The following is a 16428-nucleotide window of genomic DNA, read 5'->3' as shown; positions in this document are numbered from 1 at the left end:
AAAGCCCAGAGGAAGTAGAAGGAAGAAAATAATAAAGATCAGAGAGAAATAAATGACATAGAGGCAAAAAAAAAAAAAAAAAAAAAAAAAAAAACCACAATACATAAGATCAATAAAACCAAAAGCTGGTTCTTTGAAAAGGTAAACAAAATTGATGAATCTTTAATCAGACTCACCAAGAAAAAAAGAGAGAGGGCTCAAATAAATAAAATTAGAAATGAGAGTAGAGAAGTTACAACTGATACAGCAGAAATTCAAAAGATTATAAGAAAATACTATGAAGAACTGTATACCCCAAAATGGGACAACCTAGATGAAATGAATAAATTCCTTGAAAAAATATAATCATTCAAAAATTAATCTGGAAGAATCAGAAAACCTAAACAGACAGATACACCAAAAGAGATTGAAACAGTTATCAAAAAACTCCCAACAGATTGTCCGGTCTTCGGCGGCGTCTGCGGCAGTGGCGGCAGCGGTCGGTGCTGCGGGAGCAGCGGCGGCGGCGGCGGCTCGGCAGGAGCGAGGGCGGAGCGGCCGAGACCATGGCTGGAGGCAAAGCTGGCAAAGACAGTGGAAAGGCCAAGGCTAAAGCAGTGTCTCGCTCACAGAGAGCTGGGCTACAGGTGCTGGAGCTGGTAGGTAATGCTCCAAAGATCTCAAAGTCAAGCGCATCACTCCCCGTCACTTGCAGCTTGCGATCCATGGGGATGAAGAGTTGGATTCTCTTATCAAGGCTACCATAGCTGGGGGTGGTGTGATCCCTCACATCCACAAGTCTCTGATTGGAAAGAAGGGACAGCAGAAAACTGCTTAGAGAGTTGTTTTAAACCAATCCTCTTCCTCCCCGTCATTGTACTGTAACTAGGACAGAAGAAATAATGGGGATATGTGGACTTTTAAAAACAGTTAAATGGAAAAGCATAATTACTGTAGACATGGTAAAAGAAACATTTGTATGTTCTTAGACTCGAAGTTTGATAAAACTACCTTTTCACGTGGCAACAGTTATGTGTTGATTGGCTGGATTTCTCCCATGTGTTTTATACAAAAATGGCATTGATAAACCATTTTTTACAAAAAAAAAAAAAAAAAAAAAAAAAAAAAAAAAAACAAAAAACTCCCAACAAACAAAAGTACTGAGCCTGATGGCTTCACAGGTGAATTTTATCAAATATTCAAAGAATAACTAACTCCTCTTCTTCTTAAGCTATTTCAAAAAATTCAAGAGCAGGAAAAACTTCCAAACTCCTTTTATGAGGCAAACATAACCCTCATTCCAAAACCAGGCAAAGACAATACAAAGAAAGAAAACTATAGGCCAATATTCCTGATGAACTTAGATGCTAAAATTCTCAACAAAATATTATCAATCGAGTCCAGCAATACATGAAAAAAATCATACATCATGATCAAGTGGGATTTATTCTGGGGAGACAAGGCTGGTACAATATTTGCAAATCAATCAACGTGATTCATCACATGAACAAAAAGAAGGATAAAAACCACATGATAATATCAATAGATGCAGAAAAAGCATTTGATAAAAATCCAGCACCCATTTATGATCAAAACTCTCAGCAAAGTGGGAATACAGGGAACATACATCAACATGATAAATGCCATCTATGACAGACCCACAGCCAACATCATACTCAATGGGAAAAAATTAAAAAGCAATCCTCTTAGGAACAGGAGCAAGGCAAGGGTGCCCCCTTTCACCACTCTTATTCAACATAGTTCTGGAAGTCCTAGTCACAGCAATCAGACAAGAAGGAAAAATAAAAGGCATCCAAATTGGAAAAGAAGAAGTAAAACTTTCATTATTTGCTGATGACTTGATACTGTACATAGAAAACCTTAAAGTCTCAGTCAAAAAACTACTGGAACTGATAAATTCAGCAAGATGGCAGAATATAAAATCAATATTCAGAAATCAGTGACATTTATATACACCAACAATGAGCTGTCAGAAAGAGAAATTAAGGAAACAATCCCCTTCACTATTGCAACCAAAAAAATAAAGTACCTAGGAGTAAATTTAACCAAGCCGGTCAAAGGCCTGTACTGGGAAAATTATTAAACATTGATAAAAGAAATCAAGGAAGATACAAACAAGTGGAAACAAATACCTTGTTCATGGATAGGAAGAATAAATATTAAAGTGTCTATACTACCCAAAGCAATCTATAAATTCAATGCAATTCCTATTATACTACCAATGTCATACTTCAAAGATATAGCACAAATATTCCAAAAATTTATAGGGAACCAAAAAGAACATTAATAGCCAGCAATTTTGAAAAAGAAGAATAAAGTGGGTGGTATCACACTTCCTGATATCAAGTTATACTACAAGGCCATTTTACTTAAAACAGCTTGGTACTGGCATAAGAAGAGGTATACAGATCAACGTAACAGAACAGAGAACCCAGAAATAAACCCACACCTTTATGGTCAATTGATATTTGACAAAGGAAGTAAGAGCATACAATGGAGTAAAGACAGTCTCTTTAACAAATGGTGTTGGGAAAATTGTACAGATACATGCAAAAAAATAAAAATAAAAATAAAAGAAACTAGACTACCAACTTACACCATTCAAAAAAATAAATTCAAAATGGATAAAAAACTTGAATGTAAGTCATGAAACCATGATCATCTTGGAAGAAAACACAGGCAGTAAACTCACCAACATCTCTCACAGATATTTGCTTCATTTTTAACTCTATTGGCAAGTGAAATAAAGGACAGGATGAACAAATGGGACTATATCAAACTAAAAAGCTTTTGCACAGCAAAACACAACATGAACAAAATAAAAAGACAACCCACACAATAGGAGAACATGTTCGCCAACACATCTGATATGGGGTTAATAACCAAAATTACAAAACTTGTAAAACTCAACATCAGAAAAGTAAATAATCCAATCAAAAATTGGGCAAAAAAACTGAATAGGCACTTCTCCAGACAGGTCAAACAGTTGGCCAATGAACATATGAAAAAATGTTCAATATCACTAATCATTAGAGTAATGCAAATTAAAACCACAATGAGATATCACCTTACACTTGTCAGAATGCGCTCATTAACAAAACAACATAGAATAAATGCTGGAGAGGATGTGGAGAAAAGGGAACCCTCCTGCACTGCTGGTGGGAATGCAGACTGGTGCAGTCACTGTGGAAAACAGTATGGAGATTCCTCAAAAAATTAAAAATCGAACTGCCTTTTGATCCAGTTATCCCACTTCTAGGAATATATCCTAAGAATAACAAATCACTGGTTCAAAAAAAGAAATGCACTCCCATGTTTATTGCAGCATTGTTTACAATAGCCATGATCTGGAAACAGCCCAAGTGTCCATCAGTAAATGAGTGGATTAAAAGCAGTGGTACATTTACACAATGGAATACATGGCAGTGAAAAAGGAAATCTTACCTTTTGTGACAACATGGATGGACCTGAAGTCTATTATGCTAAGCGAAATAAGCCAGGCAGAGAAAGAAAGATATTATATGACCTCACTCATAAGAGGAAGCCAATGAACAATGTGAACTGAGGAACGGAAGAGAGGCAGAGAAGGGGTCAAAGAGTCCAGAGAGAAAGTGGGCAGAAGGAAAGGGGATGAGAAGAGGGGATCAAAGAAAGGAAAGACATTAGTGAAAGTATATACACATAACACAGAAAGATAGAAGGCAGAATAGTAAATCATGGAGGGAAGGGGCAAAAGGGGTATCAAGGAGAACACGGGGGGGAGATATATTCAGGGTACACTTGTAACTATGTAAACACAACAAATTAAAATCAATTAAAAAAAAAAAGAATGATCTATTGAGACCCTCCCCAAGGACCTCCCCTAGAACTCCAGCCTTTAGAAAACAGACAAAGGCTGCTGGTGCACTCTCCCCTGAGCACACCTATACATCCTCAGGCATGTACTTTTGCTCTCTCTCTCCTAAGCTCTAAGGGTCCCCAAAAGACTTGAAACCAAGGGAGCAGTGGGCAGTGGCAGCTTATCCCAGGCTAACCCCTGAAACTGTGTCCAAGGGCCCTGTGTTAGCCTCTATTACTTGTTTCTTGAGTCTACGCAGACCAGTGTGGATCACTTCTGTTACTGTAAATTCCTTTTCTTCATCTAGGGCTAGGCAGCCCAGCTTAGGCTCACTGCCATTGCAGCGAGTGATCCTGCCTCTTCTATCTTAAGCCCTTCCTTTGTTTCACTGTCCCCAGCTTTAATAAATGTAGTTACAAAATCACCTGGACTCATGTCATGAAATCTTTCCTGCATGAAGTCAAGAGCCCACACATTCCAGACCATGTTTAGGCAGACCCTCCTCAGTCCTGGTCGTCCCTTTCTGGTGATCCTTCCTTCCTTCCTTCCTTCCTTCCTTCCTTCCTTCCTTCCTTCCTTCCTTCCTTCCTTCCTCCCTCCCTCCCTCCCTCCCTCCCTCCCTCCCTCCCTCCCTCCCTCCCTTCCTTCCTTCCTTCCTTCCTTTCTTCCTTCCTTCCTTCTTTCCTTTCTTTCTTCTATCCTTCCATTCAACAATCTGAGCCAGGCCTTATACTGGGCAGTGATCACTGAAAAATCAATAAGACATAGGGCCTCTGGATTCACAGGAAATATGTTAGTTGTTAATACCGTTTACTCAATACTTTTAGCTCTCCACCTTCTGGGCACATGACAAGGGTCACACTTTCTGACCTTCTTGTTTGGTTGGGTTTGAATAACTATTGAGTCAGACAAAAGAGTTGGAACATTTAATTACTTATGCAGGATCTGCCAACATTCTCTTTTCCTGTGCCATGGTGACTTAATGTTTCATGTGGTGGCTGCTGCTTCAGCCTGAGTCATGGAGACAGAAAATATGGCACAAACCTGTGTATAACCCACTACACACATGTACATGAGGAAGAAACAAACCTTTGTCATTATAATTTACTATGAATTTAGGGCTCTTTGTTATTTCAGCCAGCCTCCTTTATCCTGATTGATGTACATCTTTGCCAAAGGATATAACATTAAGTTGAGCAACACTACTGAAATACTTAAATAGAGTAGCTCGACAGGTCTCCCAAGAAGCCTTTCTCAGAGCACACTGGGCTCCTCCATGGTTATAAATCTTGTCTCTGGTGAGACCCCTACCTGCACATTCCTGCTTTTCCCACATCAGATTGCAGCTCACCTTATATCAGTCTGACTGGGTCTGCTGGTCTGAGCTGGCTTGAGCAGGATGACCAGCCAATAGTCCGGCCTGTCTGAAGCTCTGTTAATTTCCTAGGGCTGCTGTAACAAATTGCCAAAAACTTAGAAGTTTGAAACAATAGAATTTTATTCTCTCATTCTCTCATTGTTCTGAAGGCCAGGAGTCCAAAATCAAGGTATCAGCAAGGCCATATTTCTCCTTGAGTTCTAGAGGAGAATCCATCCTTTGCCTCTTCTAACTTGTGGTAGTTGCCATCTTCCTTGCCCTGTGGCCCCTTCACTCCAATATCTGCCTCCATGTTCACATCACCTTCTCCTTTGTGTCTGTGTTCTTTTCTGTGTATCTCTAAGAAGATCATTTGTCATTGGATTTAGAGTTCACCCAGATCATCCATAAAGATCTCTTCATCTCATCATCCTTAACTTAATTACATTTGCAAAAACCCTTTGTCTAAATAAGGTCATATACATAGCTTCTGGGGACTAGGGCATGACATTTTTGAGAACACCGATTGTGAGGATCCTCATAGAGAAAGCCAAGATATGAGCTCTGGTTCTTATGAGAAACTGCAAGCAGTACCAGTTCTCTTGTGCTGGGCAGCCCGCCCTGGTGCCAGCTCCCCTGCATATTTGAGCTAGTTTAGCCTTGGTTTCCAGGTGCTTCTAGATTAAGTGCCAAAGATTGCCTTTTAGGGCATGGACTAGCTAACACAGCAAGTTGACATCACCACACTCATGTAATGGTTGATGTAATGTTAGTACCTAGCTACTATTGTCTGTAAGCCCTATATATATATCCGTGCCTGCACTGGTAGCCTAGGATCAGCAGAAAGAAGCAAGAATAAAGACTTGAAGCATGTATCACTTGCCCTCGGCTCAGCTCTGTGAGCTTTTTCCACTTTGACAATCTCACCACCAAAATCATCCCTTGCATAATTGGCAAGGTCAGATGAATATCCCCTTGAACCTTACACCCCCGGAGGATGGCGGCAACATGTATCCACCGACCAGGTACTGGCACCCAGCAGCTGTCCTGTCAACGTGGGTGGCTTCTGTGGACTGGGAGGATGTGGAGCCCACCCCTGAGGCCATGAGGAAGGCCTTGGAGGACTTGAAGCCAAACCTCCTGAAGATGCCTTGGGAGGCTGCAGGGCATGTTTCTTGGCTCCTTTTGATGATGATAGGGAAGCTGCACCTCCAACTCCTGAAACAGACAGCACATGTCATACAGCTCCAGCAGTCAGAGGAGGTCCTGGTGGATCACATACAGGTCCTCAAGCAGTTGCAGCAGTCAGACAACACCTGAGAGCAGCGGCTGCAAGCCATGGAGGTGGCTTCCATGACACAAGTCGGGACTCGCCAGCAGAGTCTGCCCTCATATTTCCAAAACCTCCCTCTTGGTCCCCAAGTCCCCTTTGACAGGTAACAGGCTTGTCCACTGATCAAAAGGCAGCTAGAGCATGATCAGCCCCTGGCACCAGGAGTAGGTGCTGCCAGACCTGCAGATGTCACCCAGCACATGAAATATATGCAGCATACTCCTGCAGAGCTCCAGGATCTGTGTAAGCAGTATCGTCAGCAGGCTGGAGAGTCCATGCCTGCCTGACTATTGCTTCTGTGGGATGATGGTGCAGACAACATAGAGCTGGCACCCGAGGAAATAGCTCAATTGTTGGCAATAATGGTGACACCCTCTTTGTGAAAGCATATTCAGAACTGCCAACACTTGGCTGCTGGTCACGGGAACAGAACCCTGATCAACTGGCTCATGTCAATGTACTGACTATGGGAGAGCTACCAAAAACTGTGAGTAAGTGAAACATGTACATGGACTTGTGAAGATCATACAGGAAATGGACATGAGGCAGATGATGTTCAAGGACCAGCATTGGGGTCCTGATGAGGAAGTATGTACTACTCGTATAAAAGATATGGTACTTTCAATAGGCCCACATGGCACCTTAGGGTCCACGGCAGCCCTTCTAACCCATTTGTAGAGTGCCCTATTGGGGAGTTGACCTCCTCCATGACCAACTTGGGAGATGTAGAGGTCCGGCAGAAGAAAGGGGGTTAGCAGTGTGTGCTTTGGATCCTGCTACCCACTCAAAGAGGTGACAATCGAAGGCTGAACCTCTGAGGGGCCAGTGAAGGTGTCTAGACAGCAGATGTGAATTGATTTGGTAGCTGCAGGGGTGACCCCATCGAAGATAGATGGGGAGCCGAATGAAGTCTTGCTGGCTTTATGGCGACAGCTGCATCCAGAGCAACGTTTTCTGATATGCCCTAAGCAGCATGCCCAAAGAAAGCCAAAGAGCCAAAGAATACCCAGGAAGTAAGACTCCAAGGTTTTGTGGAACCATATTCCCTGCTGGACTGAGGTGCTGGCCAAGCCACCAGGTTGGTGGGGGCGCCCCGTAACAAGAAGCCATACATAGAAGTGATGATCCACTGGTCCCCCTGCAATGTCCAGGGTGGCCTAGCTTTGGTGGACACTAGAGCTAACTGCACCCTTCTCTATAGTAACCCAGAACATTTTGAAGGCCTAATTTCATATATTGAAGGGTATGGAAGCCAACAGACCAGAGTATTAAGGGTTACTTGGACTTGGGTATTGGCTGGTTGCCCCCTCGAGCTTATGTTGTATACATTTCTCCCCTGCCTGAGTATATTTTGGGCATTGGTTTTCTGCAGGGCCTTACAGTCTTTACCACACACGGAGAGTTCCAGTTGCATATGCAGGTCATGAAGACTGTTATATAAGGAATTCACACCACGCCCCAGTAGGGCTACCGCAACCCTGACACGTTGTGTGGATCTGACAATATCAGCTACCAGGAGGACTCGAGATTGAGCAGACTATCTTGAAGTTGGAAGGAGCAGGTATCATCCGACCAACCCATAGCCCTTTCAACTCCCCAGTATGGTTGGTATGGAAACCAGATGGAACGTGGAGCCTGACAGTTTACTATCGAAAATTGAACAAGGTCACGCCACCGTTGCATGCAATGGTGCCCTCTATTTTAGACTTGATGGACAAGTTCAGTGTGATCCTGGGAACTTACCACTATGTAGTGGACCTGGCAAATACATTTTTCTCCATAGACATTGCTCTGGAGAGCCAGGGACAGTTTGTCTTCACTTGGGAAGGTCACCAATGGACTTTTGCTGTTTTGCCACAGGCAATTTGCATAGCCCAACCATTTGTCATGGTCTGGTGGCCAATGACTTAGCCACCTGGAAGAAACCCCCTATGGTGTCACTGTTCCACTACACAGATGACTTGATGCTAACTTCTGATTCTCTTTCAGATCTAGAAGCAGCTGTAACCAGGTTGCGGCAAGCACTTCAGGAATGGGGACGGGCAGTCAATGACCCCAAGGTTCAGGGGCTTGGATTGTCTGTCAAATTCTTGGGAGTTGTCTGCTTGGGTAAGACTAAAGTGATCCCTGATGCTGTAATAGATAAAGTTCAAGCTTTCCCTTGACCACAGATGGTCTAACAGTTATAGACCTTTGTTAGTCTTTGGGGTATTTGCATGTGTTCATTCCCCATCTAGTCCAGATCATCTGCCCCCTGCACCAGCTGTGCAGGAGAGGGGCAGTGTGGGATTAGTATGAAGAAGCAGAACAGGCCTTCTAGGATGCCAAGTGGGCGGTGGTCCAGGCACCGACCCTACGAGTGGTTGATGCCACTAAGCCTTTTCAGTTAGATGTTACTATAAACCCTGATGGGTTTAGATAGGGCCCATGCAGAAGAACAGAGATGTACCCTAATAGGCTTCTGGCCCTGCTTGTAGAAAGGTGCTGAAGCCTCTGCTACTCCTTGGTGGAGAAACAGCTAGCAACTGTCTATACAGTTTTGCAGGTCTGTGAGCTTATTATTTTGCAGGAACAGGTGCAGGTCCACACTGCCTACCCAATTGCAGGATGGGTGCACCCATGGGTGTCCACGCCCAAGTCAGGTATAGCACAAACCCCCACTTTGGCTAAGTGGTGTGCCTATCTGGAACAGAGGGCTGTGCTGAGTACTAGCCCTTTGACTCAAGAGTTTCAACAGGTATTGGACCCCATTACCTTTGCTGAGTTGACAGATGCTGTGTGGAGGGCTGATGTCATCCCCAGCCCCTACTGTGAAGGGACGCCTCCCATATCACCAAATACCTGGTGTACGGTTAGATCCAACTGAGGCAACCTTCCCACCCAGCCTGCAGTGGGAGCGTGGTTGGACACAGATGAACTGTAGTTTGAGACAGGGCTAGGCCAGAGCAGCCAGTGGACAGAACTGCGGGCTGTCTGGCTAGTCTTGATGCATGATCAAGGCCAAGTGCATGTTCAATAGCTGGGTCGTCTATCATGGCCTTGCTTTGTGGCTTCCTTAATGGGCTGCCCAGCAATAGATTGTTAGGGGCCGACCACTATGGGGCCAACCCATGTGGGAAGAGCTCTGGGAAAGAGGGCAGAAGGAGGGGTGCAATGATATACCATGTCTCCAGGCACTGCCCTTTGCAGACTCCCAGAAATGATAAGGCAGATGCCTTGGCTAGAATTAGGAGTCTCATCCTTCCTAGGGAAGACCAAGCTGTGTAGCTGCATAAGAAGACAGGTCATATAGGGCCCTGAGCCATGTGGGCCTTGGCTGAGTGCTGGGGTTTGACTCTCAGTACCACTAACCTATGGGCTGCCATGTGTGGATATGAGGCTTGTGCCAAACATTTCCTGCACCGCCAGAGACTGCCTGTTGTGCTGGGACAGACGGAGAAGGAGTTAAGACCCCTGCAGCATTGGCAGTTTGATGACATCGATCCCCTGCCTGCTATATGAAGGTACAGGTGTGCATTTGCTGCTATTAACACTGCTCAGGCAGCCAGCCAGGCTGACACTACTCATGCCCTGGAGAGTTTGTGTGCTGCTTATAGGAGACCCCTCATGATCAGTAGTGACTGGGGAACCTACTTTGCAGGGCACAGGTACAGACCTGGGCTAAAGAACAAGATATAGAATTGAGGCTGTATGGCCCATACTAACCCCAGGTAGTGGGAATAATAGAGCGATATACCGTAACTGGCCTACTGAAGGAGAACCTGAGACTTAGCAGTCTCATGCCTGGCTGGGCCAAGTGAATTGCCCACTTCCCTTTATCTATCAGGCTATTGAATGAGCAGCCCCAGAAAACCAGATAGTTCCCATTAGAGTGCCTGATGCAAGGACTTCCTAAACTGTTCGAGTGCACATACCAGCAGGTGAGGTCTTGAAAGAGCTATTGCCTCTATCTAAGCAGGGTGGACTCTTATTACCTGCAGTTGAGATCCTTACTGAACGACAATGGAAACAATGGACCTGACCATGGAAATTGCAGGTCCATTGGGTGGACCTGTTAGAGCCTTGGGGACGAAGGGTAGAGCGACAAGTGACTGTATGTCCACATTCATGTCAATAGCCTGAACTGCTCACTGTTACCTTACTCTCTGATGGAAAGGGAAGCATTTCATGAGGGACACCCCTAGTATGCCTGTGGCCTCTATCCTTGCTAACAATACAGGAGATTCCTCCATACTTGTCTCTGCCACTAGGAAAATGTTTGGGTACCATAGTCCTGGAGCCGCACTGCTCCCGGCAACCCTTCTGCCCCAGGATGGGAAAGTAGCATGTATACTCCAAGATAGAAGGACTTACCTCTAATGGTTTCACTATCTGTCCTTTCTCTCCAACCAGCTTGAAATATTTTGCTGTCGTGGGCCCATTACCTTCGCCCATGTGCACAATGTTTCTCATTGCTGGGTATGCAGAGGGCTGCCCATTGAAGCTGTGAAGGGACTGCCATGGTGAATTTCTCCAGCTACCCTAACCAATTGGGTTGTTTTGAAGCACTGGGATCAGACCAACCAAGGATAGAACCAGTGGTGACAGGCTGTGGAAGCCCTTCTCTGGTGTGATCATCATAATCCCCCAGCACTCCTGGGCTGTGCCATTTATAATGGCTAGGGGTGGTTAGTTGGGGAACATGTGGAATTGTTAAAGCAGGTGCCTTTCTATATAACAGCATGATCCCATCCCCAACCAAATAGTTGGCTGCACCCTTTGTGAACTATGTCTCAACATTTCTGTAATTCATGACCCCACTACATAATGGGATGGTCAGACATCGACTGGGACATAATCCACTGGTTTCTGGCTAGATACTTATAAGTTTTTAGACATTATGGCTGGCCTTACTTATCTGGACTTGGATTGGTCGATGTACTTGGGGACACCCATACATCAAGAGACACATTCTCCATACACTAACTCAACAGCCCTCCATTTGGAACACTGTCTATCACCCTGGCATCGGGCGAAGAGGGCTGTCTAGTAGTTTTACCCCTTAGCAATATTTCTCCCTGGAGGAGGAACAATTGATGTGGAATTACAGGTAGAAGCCTTGGCCTAGCATATTGCCTTAGCCTTGAATGTTACTTGGCAGGCCCTTTCCCTGCTGCTTGATGAAGCCACTCAGATAAAAAAAGTAGTGTTACAGAATAGAATGGCCTTAGACTGTCTAACTGCTTCCCAAGGGGGAACGTGTGCCTTACTGCATATAGAACAGGGGTCAGGAAACTTTTTGGCTGAGAGAGCCATGAACGCCACATATTTTAAAATGTAATTCCGTGAGAGCCATACAATGACCTGTGTACATTATGCATTATCCAATAAAAATTTGGTGTTGTCCCGGAGGACAGCTGTGATTGGCTCCAGTGACCCGCAACCATGAACGTGAGCGGTAGGAAATGAATGGATTGTAATACATGAGAATGTTTTATATTTTTAACGTTATTACCTTTTTTATTAAAGACTTGTCTGCGAGCCAGATGCAGCCATCAAAAGAGCCACATCTGGCTCATGAGCCATAGGTTCCTGACCCTGAGTTACAGCTTGGGCACATGAACCATCTAATAGCCCATGTAATACACCTATATTTGTCATTAAAAAGAAATCAGGAAACTGGAGGCTATTACAAGATTTGAGAGCAATAAATAAGACTATGGAAATTATGAGTCCTCTCCAGCTAGGACTCCTTTCTCCTACTACTGTTCCATGGAATTTTCATCTTGTAATTATTGACTTGAAGGATTGCTTTTTTACTATTCCTTTAAGCTTTCATGATTGAAAGCGTTTTGCATTCCGTGTTTCTTCACTTAATTTCCAGGCTCCAATGGAGCGATACCAGTGGAGAGTTTTGCCTCAAGGTATGGCTAATAGTCCTACCTTGTGCCAAAATTCTGTTCCTCAAGCTATCCAGTACAAGGCAGCACCCTAAGGCATACATAATTCATTATATGGATGATATTCTCATTGCTCATCCAGATAAAGACGCTATGTTGACCATTTTGCAACAACTAGAATATTCTTTGAAAGAATCAGGACTTTATACAGCTCCTGAAAAGGTACAGCAATCTTTACCTTTCTCTTATTTAGGAAAAATTATTGAGGGACAACAAATTCGTCCACAAAAATTAGAAATCAGAACAGATCATTTGCAAACTTTAAACTATTTCCAGAAATTATTAGGAGATATTATTTGGCTTAGACTTTCCTTGAAATTAACTACTAGGGAACTGAAGCCATTTTTTATATTCTTAGAGGCTTGGCTGAACCAACTTCTCCTGGGCTACTTACAGCTGCAGGACAACAAGCTTTAAAGCTTGTAGAAAAAGCCTTGCAGCAAGCACAACTAAAACGTATAAATCCTGAAGAATCAATTGCCTAATTTGTCCCTCGAGTTACACTCCAATGGGACTATTGTGGCAAGTTTGGGTCCTGTTGGGTGGATCCATTTGGCTGTTACTCCTAAGAAAGTTTTATCTCTATATTTTGATCTTGTTGCCTCCTTGATTATCAAGGGGCATAGGCGACTCTTACAGCTTACAGGTTTTGAGCCTCAGATTATTGTTGTTCCTTTTTCAAAGGATCAACAACAATGACTCTGGGAAACTACCACTAAATGGCAAATTGCTTTTGCAAATTTTACAGGTCAAATTGATTCTCACTACCCAGCTGATAAAATAGTTCAATTTTCATTAATTACTACATTTGTATTTCCTAAAACAATTGTTAATGAGCCCATTTCTGAAGCACCTACAGTCTTTACTGATGGGTACAGCTCAGGAATAGCAGGCTTAATAATCAATGGACAAGTTTATACCGAAACAGTAGCTTTGAAATCAGCTCAAAGAGTAGAATTACATGCCATTATCATGACTTTTCAGCATTTGCCATGTTCCTCCTTTAATCTGTATACAAACAGCAAATATTTACTTATGGTTGTTTCCACTATAGAGACTACTATCTTAGGGACAACTGCTGATGAGGAACTATTTCAGCAATTTCTACTTCCTCAAAAACTTATATGTCAACATAGAGATCCATGTTTTATAGGATATATTCGAGCTCATTCCATGCTCCCTGAAGCTTTAGCACAAGAGAATGCCCTGTTGATCAAACTACCCAAAAGAAAATTATTGGAGCAACCATGACAAATCAAGCAATTCAGTCTCATGCTATTCATCACCAGAATGCTTCAGCCCTGCGTAAACAGTTTCAACTTTCTCGGGAAACAGCATGGCAGATTGTTAAATCCTGCCCAAGGTGTCCTACACTACAATCTGTCCCTTTGTTTGGAATTAACCCTCAAGGACTCCTACCCAGACAACTTTGACAAATGGATGTTACTCATATACCTTCATTTGGAAACTGTCCTTTGTCCATGTTACAATGAATACTTATTCTGGATTTACAGTAGCCTCTGCCAGAACAGGAGAAGCTGTTAAGCATGTTATAGCTCATTGTCTGTACGCATTTTCTATTATTGTTATTTCTAAACTGATTAAAACTGACAATGCTCCTACATATGTAGAAAAAGCATTTACTATGTTTTGTCAAACCTTTGAATTATGGGTATTTCTTACAATCTTTAAGGTCAAGGTATTATTAAAGTGTACCCAGCAAATATTTAAGGTCAATTTAAAAAAATATAAAAGGGGGAGTTATGTCCTAGAATTCCTGCAAATATCCCTTATCATGTTTTTTACTTTAAAAAATTTCTTTTGAATGCTGATGTACAGGAGACATCAAATCTCTTTCAAACATCTACCCTCTTTTATTTGATTCAGCTAATAACACTGTTTTGTGGGGTTTTTTTAAATAGCTCCAGATATATGGAAAAAGTTTATTTAAGCGAATGGGGACCCTCAAACTCCTCAACAAGATCTTCTGAGCATGGCTTTTAAGATCTATAATGACCAAGAGACAGACAAAGCCCAAAAGAGATCAGGTGAAATACCAGCTCTTGACATACACCTCTAAAGGCTCCAATGCCCTGAAGGGGCCTCATATGACTCCATCTGGGCCCTGCTTCAATAATGGAAAGGAAAGTCATTAAACCAAAGCCTGCCAGGCTTACCTACCTTTGCTGTGAGGAAAAAGGGACACTAGAAGGTAAGCTGCCCCCTCGCTCCTCTAAGGGAGAGTTCAGTCTCTTCCAGCCCTGCTCCAGCCACCTGTAACCTGACCTTGCCCAGCCTAATGGGACTTGCCACTGAAGACTAAAGGTGCCCAGGGCTGTTAGCCCCATCTCACATGGACAAGCCTAGTGTATTTTTTCCAAGTAGCAGGTAAACTGATCTCATTTCTTACAGACACAAGGGCCACTTTCTATGTCTTGCCTGAATATTTGGTTTTTTACTCATCCCTCAAAGATCTCTGTTGTGGGTGTTGATAGTCCTATTTTCTGCAGCTTTGTTTAATATATAGTGTTTCCTTTATTCCTCCTGCCTCAATGCTCCATGAATATTTTAGGCTGGGACCTACTCCTAATTTAGAGCTCTTTTTCTCCTTTTTGCCAACTTCTGTTACAAATTTACCTCTGCCACCCAGCTTAGGGTATCCCAAGGTTCTCCTCACCACCCCATGGCTATAAAGCATCCAGGGAAAGGCCCCCTGGGTTCATCTCTCCAGTTTTAAAGAAAATGGAAGCTCCATCTCCACACATGCCTGCAGATGGTTTTTCTAGTCTACCTGAATCATTACCAGCCAGAAGCAGTGGTCATAGGGACTTGGACGCTAGCTGCAAAGTGTAGAAATGTGACAACCATGCGGACTTTTCATGGATGTATTTCCTGAACTCCTGCTCCTTGTCTCAGCTCCTAATGAACTGAACTGGGGTTAGGTTGCATTTTCAAGGAATTTAGTGATGGTATCAACATGGACTTAGTGAAATTTCATTAACATATTAAGGACATTTAAAACAGTAAAGACTCTTATTATAGTCCTGTTATATTGGCTAAAACTTTGCTTGATAATCTAAAAGTCTTTAATCTCTTTAATGTATTAGAATAATTGTTTGAATACCTGTTAGCATTGGCTATATTAATTTTGTGTTTGTTCTGTATTTTTTCAGTCTGCTTCCAAATTAGAATCTGGGATACTAGGAAATCAGATTGAGTACAAATCTCAGCACACAAATTGAAAAGAAAAGGGGATATGTTGTAGACTGAAAATGGCAAAAAAGCCTTTGTAAATTCGAGGCTTAGCAAAGGCTAAGTTCTTCCCCCTCCACCTCCATATTGGCTATGATGCTGAGTATTTGCATCCACTTCACTTGCTTGCTTAAGTTGCTGGAAGCAATTTACATGCCCTTCCTCTTACTGTTTGTTTGTTCAGATTTGTTTGTTGGTTGATTTCAGTTATGCGTGGTGGGGGGATTCCTGTTTATGCCATGGGAGAGTTCCTGTTTTAGCCTCAGATGTGTAACTTTGTATCAAGAACTTCCTTGATTTGCATATGGCTATATAATAAAGCAAACTGGGGCTATGGGGCACTTGGGTATTGCCATCAGCATTGAAGAGTCTTCCTGATCCCATCCTTTTTTCTTAATGAATCTATTTTCTTAATTCCACACCGTTCTCACTTAAAATCCAAAATTAGGAGCTGTGCTGGTCCGCAGAACCTTTCTTCAAGATAAACTGTTTTCCCAGAGCCTAACCTAGTGGCATTTTAGTAGAGTCTGACTGACCTAAAGGTAGAAAAATACCTACCACCAGGGCCCACTAGCCCTATACATGGAGGAGGAGAAATATCCAACCACATTTTCCTCTATCCCACCAAAGGAAGTGAAAAAAGAGAAATTCACAGTTGAAGGGCAAAGGCTCACTAATAGTTTAGGACCTAATCATAAGACTATAGAAC

At 42.9% G+C, this 16428-nt stretch overlaps 1 pseudogene; it reads left to right on the top strand.

Moving 5' to 3' along the window:
• Window positions 1–442: 442 nt before the first annotated feature.
• LOC136376185 (histone H2A.V-like) lies at window positions 443–1081 on the top strand (annotated as a pseudogene).
• The last annotated feature ends 15347 nt before the right edge of the window (window positions 1082–16428 follow it).

This window comes from Saccopteryx leptura, chromosome 6, assembly GCF_036850995.1.
Source record: "Saccopteryx leptura isolate mSacLep1 chromosome 6, mSacLep1_pri_phased_curated, whole genome shotgun sequence".
NCBI classification, from domain to species: Eukaryota; Metazoa; Chordata; class Mammalia; order Chiroptera; family Emballonuridae; genus Saccopteryx; species Saccopteryx leptura.
This window is presented reverse-complemented; position numbering and strand designations above follow the sequence as displayed.